This window comes from Pseudophryne corroboree, chromosome 9 (assembly GCF_028390025.1).
Source record: "Pseudophryne corroboree isolate aPseCor3 chromosome 9, aPseCor3.hap2, whole genome shotgun sequence".
Classification (NCBI taxonomy): domain Eukaryota; kingdom Metazoa; phylum Chordata; class Amphibia; order Anura; family Myobatrachidae; genus Pseudophryne; species Pseudophryne corroboree.
Genome location: NC_086452.1, coordinates 5,144,056 through 5,165,794, shown reverse-complemented (window position 1 = coordinate 5,165,794; position 21,739 = coordinate 5,144,056). Strand labels below are relative to the sequence as shown.

Sequence of the window (21,739 nt, the reverse complement as noted above, 5' to 3'; positions counted from 1 at the left end):
ATGGCGGAGCGCAGCTTGGTACACACCGTATGTTGCTGCCTGCTTATAGTGTAACATCAGTCCTTTCCTGTAGCTCCCGCTCTTATTGTACCTGACGCTTACCTGCTAGGCCGGGTCCAGTGCTGGAGACATGGCGGAGCGCAGCTTGGTACATACTGTATGTCGCTGCCTGCTTATAGTGTAACATCAGTCCTTTCCTGTAGCTCCCGCTCTTATTGTACCTGGCGCTTATCTGCTAGGCCGGATCCAGTGCTGGAGACATGGCGGAGCGCAGCTTGGTACATACCGTATGTCGCTGCCTGCTTATAGTGTAACATCAGTCCTTTCCTGTAGCTCCCGCTCTTATTGTACCTGGCGCTTATCTGCTAGGCCGGGTCCAGTGCTGGAGACATTGTGGAGCGCAGCTTGGTACATACCGTATGCCGCTACCTGCTTATAGTACATGTAACATCAGTCCTTTCCTGTAGCTCCCGCTCTTATTGTACCTGACGCTTACCTGCTAGGCCGGGTCCAGTGCTGGAGACATGGCAGAGCGCAGCTTGGTACATACCGTATGTCGCTGCCTGCTTATAGTACCTGTAACATCAGTCCTTTCCTGTAGCTCCTGCTCTTATTGCACCTGACGCTTACCTGCTAGGCCGGGTCCAGTGCTGGAGACATGGCGGAGCGCAGCTTGGTACATACCGTATGCCGCTGTCTGCTTATAGTGTAACATCAGTCCTTTCCTGTAGCTCCCGCTCTTATTGTACCTGGCGCTTATCCGCTAGGCCGGGTCCAGTGCTGGAGACATTGTGGAGCGCAGCTTGGTACATACCGTATGCCGCTACCTGCTTATAGTACATGTAACATCAGTCCTTTCCTGTAGCTCCCGCTCTTATTGTACCTGACGCTTACCTGCTAGGCCGGGTCCAGTGCTGGAGACATGGCGGAGCGCAGCTTGGTACATACTGTATGTCGCTGCCTGCTTATAGTGTAACATCAGTCCTTTCCTGTAGCTCCCGCTCTTATTGTACCTGGCGCTTATCTGCTAGGCCGGGTCCAGTGCTGGAGACATTGTGGAGCGCAGCTTGGTACATACTGTATGCCGCTACCTGCTTATAGTACATGTAACATCAGTCCTTTCCTGTAGCTCCCGCTCTTATTGTACCTGGCGCTTATCTGCTAGGCCGGGTCCAGTGCTGGAGACATGGCAGAGCGCAGCTTGGTACATACCGTATGTCGCTGCCTGCTTATAGTGTAACATCAGTCCTTTCCTGTAGCTCCCGCTCTTATTGTACCTGACGCTTATCTGCTAGGCCGGGTCCAGTGCTGGAGACATTGTGGAGCGCAGCTTGGTACATACCGTATGCCGCTACCTGCTTATAGTACATGTAACATCAGTCCTTTCCTGTAGCTCCCGCTCTTATTGTACCTGGCGCTTATCTGCTAGGCCGGATCCAGTGCTGGAGACATGGCGGAGCGCAGCTTGGTACATACCGTATGTCGCTGCCTGCTTATAGTGTAACATCAGTCCTTTCCTGTAGCTCCCGCTCTTATTGTACCTGGCGCTTATCTGCTAGGCCGGGTCCAGTGCTGGAGACATTGTGGAGCGCAGCTTGGTACATACCGTATGCCGCTACCTGCTTATAGTGTAACATCAGTCCTTTCCTGTAGCTCCCGCTCTTATTGTACCTGGCGCTTATCTGCTAGGCCGGGTCCAGTGCTGGAGACATTGTGGAGCGCAGCTTGGTACATACTGTATGCCGCTACCTGCTTATAGTACATGTAACATCAGTCCTTTCCTGTAGCTCCCGCTCTTATTGTACCTGACGCTTACCTGCTAGGCCGGGTCCAGTGCTGGAGACATTGTGGAGCGCAGCTTGGTACATACCGTATGCCGCTACCTGCTTATAGTACATGTAACATCAGTCCTTTCCTGTAGCTCCCGCTCTTATTGTACCTGACGCTTACCTGCTAGGCCGGGTCCAGTGCTGGAGACATGGCGGAGCGCAGCTTGGTACATACTGTATGTCGCTGCCTGCTTATAGTGTAACATCAGTCCTTTCCTGTAGCTCCCGCTCTTATTGTACCTGGCGCTTATCTGCTAGGCCGGGTCCAGTGCTGGAGACATGGCAGAGCGCAGCTTGGTACATACCGTATGTCGCTGCCTGCTTATAGTGTAACATCAGTCCTTTCCTGTAGCTCCCGCTCTTATTGTACCTGACGCTTATCTGCTAGGCCGGGTCCAGTGCTGGAGACATGGCGGAGTGCAGCTTGGTACATACTGTATGTCGCTGTCTGCTTATAGTGTAACATCAGTCCTTTCCTGTAGCTCCCGCTCTTATTGTACCTGGCGCTTATCTGCTAGGCCGGATCCAGTGCTGGAGACATGGCGGAGCGCAGCTTGGTACATACCGTATGTCGCTGTCTGCTTATAGTGTAACATCAGTCCTTTCCTGTAGCTCCCGCTCTTATTGTACCTGGCGCTTATCTGCTAGGCCGGATCCAGTGCTGGAGACATGGCGGAGCGCAGCTTGGTACATACCGTATGTCGCTGCCTGCTTATAGTACCTGTAACATCAGTCCTTTCTTGTAGCTCCCGCTCTTATTGTACCTGGCGCTTATCTGCTAGGCCGGGTCCAGTGCTGGAGACATGGCGGAGTGCAGCTTGGTACATACCGTATGTCGCTGCCTGCTTATAGTGTAACATCAGTCCTTTCCTGTAGCTCCCGCTCTTATTGTACCTGACGCTTACCTGCTAGGCCGGGTCCAGTGCTGGAAGCAGAGGTTGGTGACCGCCACCATCACGCCTGGCAGAGTAGTCTGATAAGATCAGATCGTATGGGGAACAGAGAGGTTGAAGGCTGTATCTTGCAGCGAGTGCTTTGTGTACGCTGTCCGTGTTCTCTCCCCCCTCCCTCCCCCCGTTCTCTGGTCTTGGATTGCTGTGTCTGCTCTCTGTCCTCCGCCCGTCACATCTCTCCTTAGTGGTTACAGAGTAGGTCAGTTCCCTGTGGTCCTAATGACACATCGGGCGTTTGATTCGGCAGCTGAATATGTAGCGCTATTATATATCACTAATAAGTCTCCCTTACGCCGTACACCACACCCACCTCTCCGTTATATCGACCTCACTGCGTACAGAACGGCTACAGGTAACACAATAGAACGTAATATTCATACGTCCTGTAATTGTCTCAGCCGCCGTTTTTCAGGCTCTCTCTCGCCCTTTGTCTTTTGCTCGCTGTCTGTTTCGCAGTCTCTTCTGTTGGCGCGTGTCTTTTGCGCTCTCTCTCTGGGCCTGATACAATATGTTGCTCACAGGTCTTGTGCGGAGGGATCTGGCGTTCTGCGACCCAAGCCTGTGTCCGAGCCGGGCAGTCGCAGCTACAGGATAGTCCCCCTATCTCAGCCGCCACGTGTTGTAGGCGCAGTGTTCCAGGGGCGCGCGGTGGGTTGTAATACCGGGTATGCGGAGATCCGCCTGGTGGAGGGCTGCTGTTAATGCTGATAGTGATTTCCGGTCGCACAATGCGGCTGACCTTTCAGCAGTGGCGTCGGCCCCTCTCTGCGGCCTCCCTCCGAATCTGCCGCACAGGGACATGTACTGAGGGGAGACTGGGCCTTGGCGGGACGTTCTCTGCTCACCCAGTGCACACGTGTCTGGACACCAGGGCTCTTCCTCGCCCCCCGTCTCCCGGTGCAGTCGGCCTGTAAGGAAACGATCGCGATGTGGCCAGTGATTGGAAAAAAAACCCTTTAATTATTCAAAGTCTTAAATACATTAAACAGTGAAACCTGTTATCTGTGCTGTGCGTTGTGGATTATATATTCATTGTTTCCATTAATGACGGTGCTGTAATTATGGTGACACAGAGCTGTGCCGGGTATACAGCCATCTAATCAGTGTCACCGCGTTTACTGGCAGGTTAGTGTCTGGGGACGAAGTGCTGAGAGGTGACTGGTCTGCTGCAGAGACATTCTAGAGCTGGTGGAGTCAGTGACACAGCGTGATGGCATCGGAGACTGGCCCCTGTAGTGAGGTGACCGGTGGAGTCTGTGATGCAGTGTGGTGGCGTGGGAGACTGACCCCTGCAGTGTGGTGACCGGTGGAGTCTGTGATGCAGTGTGGTGGCATCGGAGACTGACCCCTGTAGTGAGGTGACTGGTGGAGTCTGTGATGCAGTGTGGTGGCGTGGGAGACTGACCCCTGCAGTGTGGTGACCGGTGGAGTCTGTGATGCAGTGTGGTGGCGTGGGAGACTGGCCCCTGCAGTGAGGTGACCGGTGGAGTCTGTGATGCAGGGTGGTGGCGTGGGAGACTGGCCCCTGCAGTGAGGTGATCGGTGGAGTCTGTGATGCAGTGTGGTGATCGGTGGAGTCTGTGATGCAGTGTGGTGGCATCGGAGACTGACCCTGTAGTGAGGTGATCGGTGGAGTCTGTGATGCAGTGTGGTGGCGTGGGAGACTGGCCCCTGCAGTGAGGTGATCGGTGGAGTCTGTGATGCAGTGTGGTGATCGGTGGAGTCTGTGATGCAGTGTGGTGGCATCGGAGACTGACCCTGTAGTGAGGTGATCGGTGGAGTCTGTGATGCAGTGTGGTGGCGTCGGAGACTGGCCCCTGCAGTGAGGTGACCAGTGGGACCCGCTCATCTTCTAAATGTGGGTCACAGTTGTCTGTTTTGAGGTAAAATACGCGCCATAGCACGTTGTTGCGATCACTGGTGCCAGTATTAGTGACAGGACATTATCACGGAAGATGGTGGTATATAGGCTGGCATCCTTCCCCTGAATATGATGCCTCCTACCAATAACACTTTAAATAGCCCTGAGATACTGGCACTGACCCCATGAGTCTTCTCCTTGTCGTGTCATCAGCTTTGGTGGGATGTCCTGATTCCGGCAATGTCCTTGTTGCCACTCGCTGGCAATAGTCTGTCCCACGCTACGTGTAATGCTGTTAGAATCTTTTATACCACTCTCCACCAAACAGTGGGCTTCCCTAGGTGCGGCCACGGCACAACAGTGGGCTTCCCTAGGTGCGGCCACGGCACAACAGTGGGCTTCCCTAGGTGCGGCCACGGCACAACAGTGGGCTTCCCTAGGTGCGGCCGTGGCGGGCCCAGTAGGATGCAGCGAGCAGCTAACGTAAGGTTAATGACACTCTCTCTTTAACTGCGGTCTGGTATATGCTAAAAGACTGAACTAAAGGTGAAATGTGATTGGCTGTACCTGTCATGAGGAAAGGGCGTGCACATTAATGCAGGAGTGTGTTGTGGGCCTTGTACTCTACTTTCCAATCACCTAGCATGTGGTAGTACCATGTCCTGCCCTGTACCCCCCCCCCCCCCCCCCAAGCAAATAAAAAACTTTCTCCTCTGTCCCGATAAGCGGATCCCTACATTGGGGGGGGGGGGAGGGTTTCTTCACAAATTGGGGCTTTCTGGGACTGGAGAATCGGAGGCAGGGAGTAAGTTTGCTGGGAGATGCTGCTGTGTATTTGAGGAGCAGTAAACACCTGTAGGGCCTGATTCAGAGACCACGTCTTATGGCGGTCACCTGTCTGTGACTTTATGCTCCATCGTCTTATGGCGGTCACCTGTCTGCGACTTTATGCTCCATCGTCTTATGGCGGTCACCTGTCTGCGACTTTATGCTCCATCGTCTTATGGCGGTCACCTGTCTGCGACTTTATGCTCCATCGTCTTATGGCGGTCACCTGTCTGCGACTTGATGCTCCGTCGTCTTATGGCGGTCACCTGTCTGTGACTTTATGCTCCGTCGTCTTATGGTGGTCACCTGTCTGTGACTTTATGCTCCATCGTCTTATGGCGGTCACCTGTCTGTGACTTTATGCTCCATCGTCTTATGGCGGTCACCTGTCTGCGACTTTATGCTCCATCGTCTTATGGCGGACACCTGTCTGTGACTTTATGCTCCATCGTCTTATGGTGGTCACCTGTCTGCGACTTTATGCTCCATCGTCTTATGGCGGTCACCTGTCTGTGACTTTATGCTCCATCGTCTTATGGCGGTCACCTGTCTGTGACTTTATGCTCCATCATCTTATGGCGGTCACCTGTCTGTGACTTTATGCTCCATCATCTTATGGCGGTCACCTGTCTGCGACTTTATGCTCCATCGTCTTATGGCGGTCACCTGTCTGTGACTTTGTGCTCCATCGTCTTATGGCGGTCACCTGTCTGCGACTTTATGCTCCATCATCTTATGGCGGTCACCTGTCTGCGACTTTATGCTCTATGGTCTTATGGCGGTCACCTGTCTGCGACTTTATGCTCTATGGTCTTATGGCGGTCACCTGTCTGCGACTTTATGCTCCATCATCTTATGGCGGTCACCTGTCTGCGACTTTATGCTCTATGGTCTTATGGCGGTCACCTGTCTGTGACTTTATGCTCCATCGTCTTATGGCGGTCACCTGTCTGTGACTTTATGCTCTATGGTCTTATGGCGGTCACCTGTCTGTGACTTTATGCTCCATCGTCTTATGGCGGTCACCTGTCTGCGACTTTATGCTCCATCGTCTTATGGCGGTCACCTGTCTGCGACTTTATGCTCCATCGTCTTATGGCGGTCACCTGTCTGTGACTTTATGCTCTATGGTCTTATGGCGGTCACCTGTCTGCGACTTTATGCTCCATCGTCTTATGGCGGTCACCTGTCTGTGACTTTATGCTCTATGGTCTTATGGCAGTCACCTGTCTGCGACTTTATGCTCCATCGTCTTATGGCGGTCACCTGTCTGCGACTTTATGCTCTATGGTCTTATGGTGGTCACCTGTCTGTGACTTTATGCTCTATGGTCTTATGGCGGTCACCTGTCTGCGACTTTATGCTCCATCGTCTTATGGCGGTCACCTGTCTGTGACTTTATGCTCTATGGTCTTATGGCGGTCACCTGTCTGTGACTTTATGCTCCATCGTCTTATGGCGGTCACCTGTCTGCGACTTTATGCTCCATCGTCTTATGGCGGTCACCTGTCTGTGACTTTATGCTCCATCGTCTTATGGCGGTCACCTGTCTGTGACTTTATGCTCCATCGTCTTATGGCGGTCACCTGTCTGTGACTTTATGCTCCATCGTTTTATGGCGGTCACCTGTCTGTGACTTTATGCTCCATCGTCTTATGGCGGTCACCTGTCTGTGTCTTTATGCTCCATCGTCTTATGGCGGTCACCTGTCTGTGACTTTATGCTCCATCGTTTTATGGCGGTCACCTGTCTGCGACTTTATGCTCCATCTTCTTATGGCGGTCACCTGTCTGCGACTTTATGCTCCATCTTCTTATGGCGGTCACCTGTCTGTGACTTTATGCTCCATCGTCTTATGGCGGTCACCTGTCTGCGACTTTATGCTCCATCGTCTTATGGCGGTCACCTGTCTGCGACTTTATGCTCCATCGTCTTATGGCGGTCACCTGTCTGCGACTTTATGCTCCATCGTCTTATGGCGGTCACCTGTCTGTGACTTTATGCTCCATCGTCTTATGGCGGTCACCTGTCTGCGACTTTATGCTCCATCTTCTTATGGCGGTCACCTGTCTGTGTCTTTATGCTCCATCGTCTTATGGCGGTCACCTGTCTGTGACTTTATGCTCCATCGTCTTATGGCGGTCACCTGTCTGCGACTTTATGCTCCATCGTCTTATGGCGGTCACCTGTCTGTGTCTTTATGCTCCATCGTCTTATGGCGGTCACCTGTCTGTGACTTTATGCTCCATCGTTTTATGGCGGTCACCTGTCTGCGACTTTATGCTCCATCTTCTTATGGCGGTCACCTGTCTGCGACTTTATGCTCCATCTTCTTATGGCGGTCACCTGTCTGTGACTTTATGCTCCATCGTCTTATGGCGGTCACCTGTCTGCGACTTTATGCTCCATCGTCTTATGGCGGTCACCTGTCTGCGACTTTATGCTCCATCGTCTTATGGCGGTCACCTGTCTGCGACTTTATGCTCCATCGTCTTATGGCGGTCACCTGTCTGCGACTTTATGCTCCATCGTCTTATGGCGGTCACCTGTCTGCGACTTTATGCTTATGGCGGTCACCTGTCTGTGACTTTATGCTCCATCGTCTTATGGTGGTCACCTGTCTGCGACTTTATGCTCCATCGTCTTATGGCGGTCACCTGTCTGCGACTTTATGCTCTATGGTCTTATGGCGGTCACCTGTCTGCGACTTTATGCTCTATGGTCTTATGGCAGTCACCTGTCTGTGACTTTATGCTCCATCGTCTTATGGTGGACAAATAACGCCATTGCAAATTGCATGTGACTCGGAGTCAGGCCTGTACCCTGCAGAAGTAAGTAGATCTTCCGTAAAAATAATGACATTGGGGGTCATTCCGAGTTGATCGCTAGCTGCCGTTGTTCGCAGCGCAGTGATCAGGCTAAAAATCGGCAATTATACGTATGCGGCGCAATGCGCACGCGCGACGTATTTTCACAAAAGCCGATACACTTTCACACAATATCTAGCTACGCTTTTCAGTCGCTAGCTAGGAGTAAGTCTCGAGCTGCTCAGAAACTGCACAATCTTTTTTTTGTAGCCGCTCTGTGATCCTTTCGTTCGCACTTCTGCTAAGATACACTCCCAGCAGCTAGCGAGCGCACTACTCGGAATGAGGGCCAATGTCTTCTCATGTAATCTCTATATAATGTTATTAATATCTATTTTTAACATAAAATATCAGAATAATTAATCTAAAACAAATGGACAATATTAGAATAAAATGCTGGGTGCGCGGACATGTGATGGCGAAGTGATCGCCGCTATGCGTCCCTGTGAGGATTCGGTTATACTGTCCGTGTTATCTGCGGGGACATTGCCTGTTACTCTGCTATGGAATTGTATATGTAGAGATAGTGCTTTTATTATTCATTTTCTGTTGCTGGCAGTGTCCATTGTTATTGCGCTATAGTAATGTATACTTTGTTACATGTGATGCTGCGATACAGGCATGATGTATAGAAATAACAAAAACAAAAAAGGCAGTGGCTATCATTACAGCGCAACGGTCCTGAGGGTAGGCTTCTGCCAGCTCCCCTGTGACGGGCGGTAGTGCCCGGCTCCCCCGTGGCGGGCAGTGGTGCCCGGCTCCCTTTGACGCAGAATTGACATCCTCAATGTCTGAGCCATGATTGGCAGGTGATGGAGCTTCTGCCTCGCCATAATTCCACTTTCCAAGTAAAACTACGTACTTCGGGGGTCATTCCGACCCGTTCGCACGCAGCGGTTTGTCTCTGCAGTGCGAACGGGTCTGCAATGTGCATGCGCAGCGGCCGCACTGCGCACACACGTCAATGCTGGGTCGCCGGGTTACATCGCGTCCTATGAAGAAAGCGGTCTCAGAGCCGACCGCAAGAAGATTGACAGAAAGAAGGCGTTCCTGGGCGTGTCCGGACCATTGGCTGCCGTTTTTGGGGAGTGGAGAAGAAAACGGAGGCGGATGTCTGACGTCAAAGCCGGCCCCAGCATCGCAGAGATCGTCGCACAGGGTATGTCCAGGGCTGGTCATGTTCTGCTTGAAAAAATTTTAGCTTAGAAGGCTGCACAAGCGATCGCAGCACTGCTGAGCTAGAATACACTCCCCCATAGGCGTGGACTATTGATCGCAGCACTGCTGAGCTACAATACACTCCCCCATAGGCGTGGACTATTGATCGCAGCACTGCTGAGCTAGAATACACTCCCCCATAGGCGTGGACTATTGATCGCAGCACTGCTGAGCTACAATACACTCCCCCATAGGCGTGGACTATTGATCGCAGCACTGCTGAGCTACAATACACTCCCCCATAGGCGTGGACTATTGATAGCAGCACTGCTGAGCTAGAATACACTCCCCCATAGGCGTGGACTATTGATCGCAGCACTGCTGAGCTACAATACACTCCCCCATAGGCGTGGACTATTGATAGCAGCACTGCTGAGCTACAATACACTCCCCCATAGGCGTGGACTATTGATAGCAGCACTGCTGAGCTAGAATACACTCCCCCATAGGCGTGGACTATTGATCGCAGCAGTAGCTAAAAGTTGCTGGCAGCGATCAACTCGGAATGACCCCCTTCATCAATCGCATTTCAGCACAATCGTTATGTGATCAGTAATTGTTTTACAGTCAGATGTTTTCCTACAAATGAGGCATTTTCTGAGGGAAAAAAACACTTGAGGGTTTAAATATTATTATTATTATTTTTTTTACATATTCCCCCTATGTGACCGTATTGGTGGGGAGGGGGCGGGGGGGCTGGCAGGAAGATGTATGCGGCCATTAGATGAGCCCTTTTCAGGTCTGACCCTCTCCCGGTAACGGTCTCTTTGTATGGAGGCTGTCTGCGTTGTGTGGTGTGGCAGCTCGGGGGGAGGAATCCTTCCTGTATCCCCGCAGAGTGTGTGTTTGTGTGTAGAGGCCGGGGCAGAGGATTAGGGGCCTCATTCTCCCGGCAGAGGAAAACAAGGCAGCACAGACATGAGGGGGGTAGCCAGGGACTGTAGCCAGAGGGATTGGCTACTACAGCGCAGTAGGTGGCCAGTGCGTAGCATGCAGATGTGGTGCAGGAGCAGAGACTGAGCGTTGTATGTGCAGAGCGTCGGGACTCCTACGCAATGTAACACGCAGCTAATAAGCGCACTTATTGTCCTCCATTGTGCACACACATGGTGGGCTGGATAACGGTCGCTGACGGCTACTTACAGGCGGAGGATTACAGTGGGAAACAGAATTTTTATAATTATTTTTTTAGGACTTCTTGGGGTTAAACGCTGTAGCTGGGGTCACTATGTGCCCCGGGTATTGTGGTGCAGTTCACAACACAGTGACAAGCCGGATCCTGCAGATGATAATATACACAGCCCCTCGCATAATAGGTGACTGATTGCGGTTTCCATGGAGCGAGGGTCCTTGTGGGACATTAATAACCCGCTGCTTTGTACTGTGTTTGTCTACCATGACCCCACTGGCTCCCTATTTACTCAGTCGCCCCTCACATTTGCATGCAGCTTTGGTTATTGCTGCAGCAGGGGTGATTTGTATTCTAATGGCGGCCGTTGTCTTGACAACCTGCAGGGGACCTGAAAACTCATGGAAAAAAGGAAGTTTTCTGCTGGCGTTCCCGGCCAGTCCCGACCATAACGCTGCTCTTCCTGCGGCAGCCGGAGGTTGGCGTGGGCTATCTACTGACTTCCCTCTAATCCCTGCCACACCCAACGCCTTATTACAGTGTAATCCCCCGCTCTGCAGCGTGCAATCTCCTGGTGATCATCGTGTGGTGATATCAGTGTGGCGCTTCATAACCTCAGTGGCGCAGGTTTAGCTGTAATCATACGCAAGGTTAGGATCTGTGGCCTTATTCAGACTTAGGGGTACATTTACTAAGCAGTGATAAGAGCGGTGAAGTGAGCCAGTGGAGAAGTTGCCCATGGCAACCAATCAGCACTAAAGTAACATCTATAATTTGCATACTATAAAATGATACAGAGCTGCTGATTGGTTGATGGGGAAATTTCTCCACTGGCTCACTTCTCTGCTATTATCACTGCTTAGTAAATGTACCCCTCAGACGCTAACGTGTTCCGCAGCGCAGTGGCTGCATCGTGCCTGCTCCACCATACACATTGCGGCCGTATCCTGCAAGGACAGCAGTGGGCATTTGCGGGGCGGCGTTGCAGAGGCGTGGCAAGCTGGACGCGAGCCTTTTTTTGGACGGCTGTGTGACGTCACACGCAGCCGCTCCAATTGAACAATGACTGCGGACCGCCTGGCTGTGCTGCCAGGGGTCAACCTTAGTTCTATGCGTCTGCTCAACGTCAGGCGGTGCCACACATACTGGGCAGCCTCCAGCATGAGGGTATAGACGCAGATATTGCTCTGTATGCAGCGATCTGCGCCCAACTCTGAATTCAGTAATTATTGTAGGATAATACATTGATCTGTACCCAGTAATGGGTAGACCAGCCCTTCTCCAGCACCCTCCCTACAGACAATGTCCAGTCATGCCCTCTGACCCCGAACAATGCCCCCCTGTCTGCAGCCTCCCCCCCACAGGTGTGCCCGGGTAACACCACATCAGATAATGACCATCAGTGCCACCTGTCTGCAGCCCCCCCCCCCAGGTGTGCCCGGGTAATGCCACATCAGATAATGACCATCAGTGTGTCTACAGCCTCCCTCCCAGGTGTGCCCGGGTAACACCACATCAGATAATGACCATCAGTGCCCCCCTGTCTGCAGCCTCCCCCCCCCCCCCCCCCCCAGGTGTGCCCGGGTAACACCACATCAGATAATGACCATCAGTGCCCCCCTGTCTACAGCCTCCCCCCAGGTGTGCCCCCATGCTGAATTAGGCCCAATGACCACTTTTTAATAGGGTGTTATTCACACATCATACTTGTTGCTAGTGTACACATCAGAGGTCATTCTCTGGTGGTTGGTGTACAACAGAGCCCAGTGTGCCTGTAATGTGCCCAGTGCCTGCTGGCCCATTGTGCCCAATATACATAGTAGCCAGTCCTTGGTTGCACAGTGTGCGATAGAGAGCCCAGTGTACAATATGGGGTGCTGTTCTCTGGTAGACGTGTGCCCCTATAATGCTAGGACTCTGGTTGGCCCACGGTGGCCGTATATTACCCAGACCCAGATGGCGAACACACCAATGGCCTTCCCTACTCTGAGCTAGGACACACCCCTCCCACACCTCTCTGCACATGTTACATCCGCCCCCCTGCAGTGCAGCATGGAGTTACCCAGGTGCTCAGTTACTGGCTGCTTCTCCATGTAGCTCACACATGCTGGGCAGCTTTATTCTCACACTGCAATGTAGCTCTGAGCTAGGACACGCCCCTCCCACACCTAATTCTGTGCACATGTTACATCTGCCCCCCTGCAGTGCAGCATGGTGTTACCCAGGTGCTCAGTTACTGGCTGCTTCTCCATGTAGCTCACACATGCTGGGCAGCTTTATTCTCACACTGCAATGTAGCTCTGAGCTAGGACACGCCCCTCCCACACCTAATTCTGTGCACATGTTACATCTGCCCCCTGCAGTGCAGCATGGTGTCACCCAGGTGCTCAGTTACTGGCTGCTTCTGCATGTAGCTCACACATGCTGGGCAGCTTTATTCTCACACTGCAATGTAGATCTGAGCTAGGACACGCCCCTCCCACACCTCACTCTCTGCACATGTTACATCTGCCCCCCTGCAGTGCAGCATGGTGTCACCCAGGTGCTCCATTACTGGCTGCTTCTCCATGTAGCTCACACATGCTGGCAGCTTTATTCTCACACTGCAATGTAGATCTGAGCTAGGACACACCCCTCCCACACCTCTCTGCACATGTTACATCTGCCCCCCTGCAGTGCAGCATGGTGTCACCCAGGTGCTCAGTTACTGGCTGCTTCTGCATGTAGCTCACACATGCTGGGCAGCTTTATTCTCACACTGCAATGTAGATCTGAGCTAGGACACATCCCTCCCACATCTGACTCTCTGCACATGTTACATCTGCCCCCCTGCAGTGCAGCATGGTGTCACCCAGGTGCTCAGTTACTGGCTGCTTCTCCATGTAGCTCACACATGCTGGCAGCTTTATTCTCACACTGAAATGCCCCCCCCCACACCACCACCACCACATAGGACTCCCAACCGCCCTGAATATTACCCTTGAAGTTAGCTTAATATTTATTCTACCATATATTAGTAGGTTTTCTGTGTGACCTGGGAAATACGGAGAGACGCCGCTGCGCATTGCTCTGGGATAGCGTTTCTTTCTGCAAAACGAAAGAGTTTGCCGGGTGTCTGTATAGGACAATACTCGGGGAATATTGTGCGTCTGACACTGACGCGTTTCATCTCTAGTATCCTGAGACTTCCTCAGACGCTACACCACCTGATAGCGCATGGGTTTGGGTTTCCTGCCTGTGGATGTGGCGTACTCTGTGATATGTGTGAGCTGATGACTCATTGCGCTCTTATGGACAGTTGATATTGTTACATAGGGGATGCGGTCAACATCCCGCTGGACGGGATCCCGGCAGTCGAAATACCGACGCCGGAATCCCGACTGCCACAATCCCGACATATTCTCCCTCTGTGGGTGTCCACGACACCCATAGAGGGAGAATATAATAGTGTGCCGAGCGTAGCGAGGCACCGTGCCCGCAGCATGGCGAGCGAAGCGAGCCCGCAAGGGTCTGCGTTCTGCTCGCCACCCCTGTCGGGATTGTGTGGTCGGGATTCCGGCGTCGGTATTTCGACCGCCGGGATCCCGTCCAGCGGGATTACGTACTGATCCCTTACGTAGGGAATTGTGTTGCTTTGTGTTGCATGTGTTTTGTGGTTTGTTGTATGAATACACTTTGTCCATTAGATGGTTTCTGTGCCGATCTGCGTAGCACATTCTCTTTTGGGTTGTTACTATTAGTATCTAGCATTGTAATATGGAATTAATGCTTTAGTCCTGGGGAACGCAGACTGTGTCACACCTATGAGCCCCCGAAGATCAAGTCTTGTCCTTAGACGTGTTGTACGCCAGGTGCAGTTCTGTGGGCGCACTGTAATACCTGAGACTGAAAGATCTGCACAGAGACGCCCTCAGTGTCCTGCTCCAGTGAGGTCCTGGGAATACACCGAGCAGGGTTTGGGTTTGGGCTTGTGCATTGGGCGAGCAGCTGAAAACGCGCTGGGTAGCCTCGCGGCTCTGCGGCAGCTCCCGCACTCCCGGGGACCACGCTGCTGACCTTAGACCGGTCGCCTTTCCCTCTGTGTTCCAGGAAACCTATTTATATCATAAAGCTCATTCTGCAGAAAGCCTGACATTCCCTGTCTGCTGTGCCGGGTGTAACTGCAGGTGCATTAATAACAAAACATGAATAATACACTCCGGTATACATCACCTCACTATGAATAATACACTCCGGTATACATCACCTCACTATGAATAATACACTCCGGTATACATCACCTCACTATGAATAATACACTCTGCTATACATCACCTCACTATGAATAATACACTCCGCTATACGTCACCTCACTATGAATAATACACTCCGGTATACATCACCTCACTATGAATAATACACTCCAGTATACATCACCTCACTATGAATAATACACTCCAGTATACATCACCTCACTATGAATAATACACTCCGCTATACGTCACCTCACTATGAATAATACACTCCGGTATACATCACCTCACTATGAATAATACACTCTGCTATACATCACCTCACTATGAATAATACACTCCGCTATACGTCACCTCACTATGAATAATACACTCCGGTATACATCACCTCACTATGAATAATACACTCCAGTATACATCACCTCACTATGAATAATACACTCCAGTATACATCACCTCACTATGAATAATACACTCCGCTATACGTCACCTCACTATGAATAATACACTCCAGTATACATCACCTCACTATGAATAATACACTCCGGTATACATCACCTCACTATGAATAATACACTCTGCTATACATCACCTCACTATGAATAATACACTCCAGTATACATCACCTCACTATGAATAATACACTCCAGTATACATCACCTCACTATGAATAATACACTCCGCTATACATCACCTCACTATGAATAATACACTCCGGTATACATCACCTCACTATGAATAATACACTCCAGTATACATCACCTCACTATGAATAATACACTCCGCTATACATCACCTCACTATGAATAATACACTCCGCTATACGTCACCTAACTATGAATAATACACTCCAGTATACATCACCTCACTATGAATAATACACTCCGCTATACATCACCTCACTATGAATAATACACTCCGGTATAAATCACCTCACTATGAATAATACACTCTGCTATACGTCACCTAACTATGAATAATACACTCCAGTATACATCACCTCACTATGAATAATACACTCCGCTATACATCACCTCACTATGAATAATACACTCCAGTATACATCACCTCACTATGAATAATACACTCCGCTATACATCACCTCACTATGAATAATACACTCCGCTATACATCACCTCACTATGAATAATACACTCCGCTATACGTCACCTCACTATGAATAATACACTCTGCTATACATCACCTCACTATGAATAATACACTCCAGTATACATCACCTCACTATGAATAATACACTCCGCTATACGTCACCTCACTATGAATAATACACTCCGGTATACATCACCTCACTATGAATAATACACTCCAGTATACATCACCTCACTATGAATAATACACTCCGGTATACGTCACCTCACTATGAATAATACACTCCGCTATACATCACCTCACTATGAATAATACACTCTGCTATACATCACCTCACTATGAATAATACACTCCAGTATACATCACCTCACTATGAATAATACACTCCAGTATACATCACCTCACTATGAATAATACACTCCGCTATACATCACCTCACTATGAATAATACACTCCGGTATACATCACCTCACTATGAATAATACACTCCAGTATACATCACCTCACTATGAATAATACACTCCGCTATACATCACCTCACTATGAATAATACACTCCGCTATACGTCACCTAACTATGAATAATACACTCCAGTATACATCACCTCACTATGAATAATACACTCCGCTATACATCACCTCACTATGAATAATACACTCCGGTATAAATCACCTCACTATGAATAATACACTCTGCTATACGTCACCTAACTATGAATAATACACTCCAGTATACATCACCTCACTATGAATAATACACTCCGCTATACATCACCTCACTATGAATAATACACTCCAGTATACATCACCTCACTATGAATAATACACTCCGCTATACATCACCTCACTATGAATAATACACTCCGCTATACATCACCTCACTATGAATAATACACTCCGCTATACGTCACCTCACTATGAATAATACACTCTGCTATACATCACCTCACTATGAATAATACACTCCAGTATACATCACCTCACTATGAATAATACACTCCGGTATACGTCACCTCACTATGAATAATACACTCCGGTATACATCACCTCACTATGAATAATACACTCTGCTATACATCACCTCACTATGAATAATACACTCCAGTATACATCACCTCACTATGAATAATACACTCCAGTATACATCACCTCACTATGAATAATACACTCCGCTATACATCACCTCACTATGAATAATACACTCCGGTATACATCACCTCACTATGAATAATACACTCCAGTATACATCACCTCACTATGAATAATACACTCCGCTATACATCACCTCACTATGAATAATACACTCCGCTATACGTCACCTAACTATGAATAATACACTCCAGTATACATCACCTCACTATGAATAATACACTCCGCTATACATCACCTCACTATGAATAATACACTCCGGTATAAATCACCTCACTATGAATAATACACTCTGCTATACGTCACCTAACTATGAATAATACACTCCAGTATACATCACCTCACTATGAATAATACACTCCGCTATACATCACCTCACTATGAATAATACACTCCAGTATACATCACCTCACTATGAATAATACACTCCGCTATACGTCACCTCACTATGAATAATACACTCCGCTATACATCACCTCACTATGAATAATACACTCCGCTATACGTCACCTCACTATGAATAATACACTCTGCTATACATCACCTCACTATGAATAATACACTCCAGTATACATCACCTCACTATGAATAATACACTCCGCTATACGTCACCTCACTATGAATAATACACTCCGGTATACATCACCTCACTATGAATAATACACTCCAGTATACATCACCTCACTATGAATAATACACTCCGGTATACGTCACCTCACTATGAATAATACACTCCGCTATACGTCACCTCACTATGAATAATACACTCCGGTATACATCACCTCACTATGAATAATACACTCCAGTATACATCACCTCACTATGAATAATACACTCCGCTATACGTCACCTCACTATGAATAATACACTCCGGTATACATCACCTCACTATGAATAATACACTCTGCTATACATCACCTCACTATGAATAATACACTCCGGTATAAATCACCTCACTATGAATAATACACTCCGGTATACATCACCTCACTATGAATAATACACTCCGGTATACATCACCTCACTATGAATAATACACTCCAGTATACATCACCTCACTATGAATAATACACTCCGCTATACGTCACCTCACTATGAATAATACACTCTGCTATACATCACCTCACTATGAATAATACACTCTGCTATACATCACCTCACTATGAATAATACACTCCAGTATACATCACCTCACTATGAATAATACACTCCGGTATACATCACCTCACTATGAATAATACACTCCGTTATACATCACCTCACTATGAATAATACACTCCAGTATACATCACCTCACTATGAATAATACACTCCGCTATACGTCACCTCACTATGAATAATACACTCTGCTATACATCACCTCACTATGAATAATACACTCCAGTATACATCACCTCACTATGAATAATACACTCCGGTATACATCACCTCACTATGAATAATACACTCCGGTATACATCACCTCACTATGAATAATACACTCCGGTATACATCACCTCACTATGAATAATACACTCCGGTATACATCACCTCACTATGAATAATACACTCCGGTATACATCACCTCACTATGAGTAATACAATCCGGTATACATCACCTCACTATGAATAATACACTCCGGTATACGTCACCTCACTATGCGTAATACACTCCGGTATACGTCACCTCACTATGAATAATACACTCCGGTATACGTCACCTCACTATGAATAATACACTCCGGTATACATCACCTCACTATGAATAATACACTTCGGTATACATCACCTCACTATGAGTAATGCACTCCGCTACACGTCACTTCACTATGAGTAATGCACTCCGCTATACGTCACCTCACTATGAGTAATACACTCCGCTATACGTCACCTCACTATGAGTAATACACTCCGCTATACGTCACCTCACTATGAGTAATACACTCCGCTATACATCACCTCACTATGAATAATACTCTCCGCTATACATCACCTCACTATGAATAATACTCTCCGCTATACGTCACCTAACTATGAGTAATACACTCCGCTATACGTCACCTCACTATGAATAATACACTCCGCTATACGTCACCTCACTATGAGTAATACACTCCAGTATACGTCACCTCACTATGAATAATACACTCCAGTATACATCACCTCACTATGAGTAATACACTCTAGTACACGTCACCTCACTATGAGTAATACACTCCGGTATACGTCACCTCACTATGAGTAATACACTCCGGTACACGTCACCTCACTATGAATAATACACTCCGCTATACATCACCTCACTATAAATAATACACTCCAGTATACACCACCTCACTATGAGTAATACACTCCGGTATACGTCACCTCACTATGAGTAATACACTCCGGTACACGTCACCTCACTATGAGTAATACACTCCGGTACACGTCACCTCACTATGAGTAATACACTCCAGTATACGTCACCTCACTATGAGTAATACACTCCAGTATACGTCACCTCACTATGAATAATACACTTCGGTATACATCACCTCACTATGAATAATACACTTCGGTATACATCACCTCACTATGAGTAATGCACTCCGCTACACGTCACTTCACTATGAGTAATGCACTCCGCTACACGTCACTTCACTATGAGTAATGCACTCCGCTATACGTCACCTCACTATGAGTAATACACTCCGCTATACGTCACCTCACTATGAGTAATACACTCCGCTATACATCACCTCACTATGAATAATACTCTCCGCTATACATCACCTCACTATGAATAATACTCTCCGCTATACGTCACCTAACTATGAGTAATACACTCCGCTATACGTCACCTCACTATGAATAATACACTCCGCTATACGTCACCTCACTATGAGTAATACACTCCAGTATACGTCACCTCACTATGAATAATACACTCCAGTATACATCACCTCACTATGAGTAATACACTCTAGTACACGTCACCTCACTATGAGTAATACACTCCGGTATACGTCACCTCACTATGAGTAATACACTCCGGTACACGTCACCTCACTATGAATAATACACTCCGCTATACATCACCTCACTATAAATAATACACTCCAGTATACACCACCTCACTATGAGTAATACACTCCGGTATACGTCACCTCACTATGAGTAATACACTCCGGTACACGTCACCTCACTATGAGTAATACACTCCGGTACACGTCACCTCACTATGAGTAATACACTCCGGTACACGTCACCTCACTATGAGTAATACACTCCAGTATACGTCACCTCACTATGAGTAATACACTCCAGTATACGTCACCTCACTATGAGTAATACACTCCAGTATACGTCACCTCACTATGAATAATACACTCCGCTATACGTCACCTCACTATGAATAATACACTCAGCTATACATCACCTCACTATAAATAATACACTCCAGTATACATCACCTCACTATGAGTAATACACTCCGGTATACGTCACCTCACTACGAGTAATACACTCCAGTATACGTCACCTCACTATGAATAATACTTTCCGCTATACGTCACCTAACTATGAGTAATACACTCCAGTATACGTCACCTCACTATGAATAATACACTCCGCTATACGTCACCTCACTATGAGTAATACACTCTAGTACACGTCACCTCACTATGAGTAATACACTCCGGTATACGTCACCTCACTATGAGTAATACACTCCGGTACACGTCACCTCACTATGAATAATACACTGCGCTATACATCACCTCACTATAAATAATACACTCCAGTATACATCACCTCACTATGAGTAATACACTCCGGTATACGTCACCTCACTATGAGTAATACACTCCGGTATACGTCACCTCACTATGAGTAATACACTCCGGTACACGTCACCTCACTATGAGTAATACACTCCGGTACACGTCACCTCACTATGAGTAATACACTCCAGTATACGTCACCTCACTATGAATAATACACTCCGCTATACGTCACCTCACTATGAATAATACACTCCGCTATACATCACCTCACTATAAATAATACACTCCGGTATACGTCACCTCACTACGAGTAATACACGCCGATACACGTCACCTCGCTATGAGTAATACACTCCACTATACGTCACCTCACTATGAATAATACACTCCGCTATACATCACCTCACTATAAATAATACACTCCGGTATACATCACCTCACTATGAATAAATTAACAATACATGAATATAGCATCAGCTTCTCCAGGAGGCGTCGGGGGCTGAACATGATCTGGGAAATAAAAGAAAGTGATATTTGTTGACTTTGTGGAGATTTTGGAGGGGAGGTCCTAAGGGCAAGTGTAGGTAGCGGGGTGACCTAAAATGCACGATTAACACCCCATATCTGCTGCAGATTGCCCCATCACGGAGGATGGGGGGGGGTTGTCTGTCTTCCTGGGACCTCCTAGGTGACCTCTCTGATATTCAGGAGACTGGTAACAAGGGGATTAAAGTAATGTGTGTCTGTGACAACGGGCAGATCTGACGCAACGTTGCGATTATGGTGCTTCGCTAAGTGTTACACCCTTTCCTTACACC

General features: G+C 48.3%; 1 protein-coding gene across 2 annotated transcripts in view; it reads left to right on the top strand.

Moving 5' to 3' along the window:
• The window catches only part of LRP8 (LDL receptor related protein 8), a 299,017-nt gene that overhangs the window by 134,814 nt on the left and 142,464 nt on the right, over positions 1-21,739 (top strand). The gene's annotated exons all lie outside the window — the stretch shown is intronic.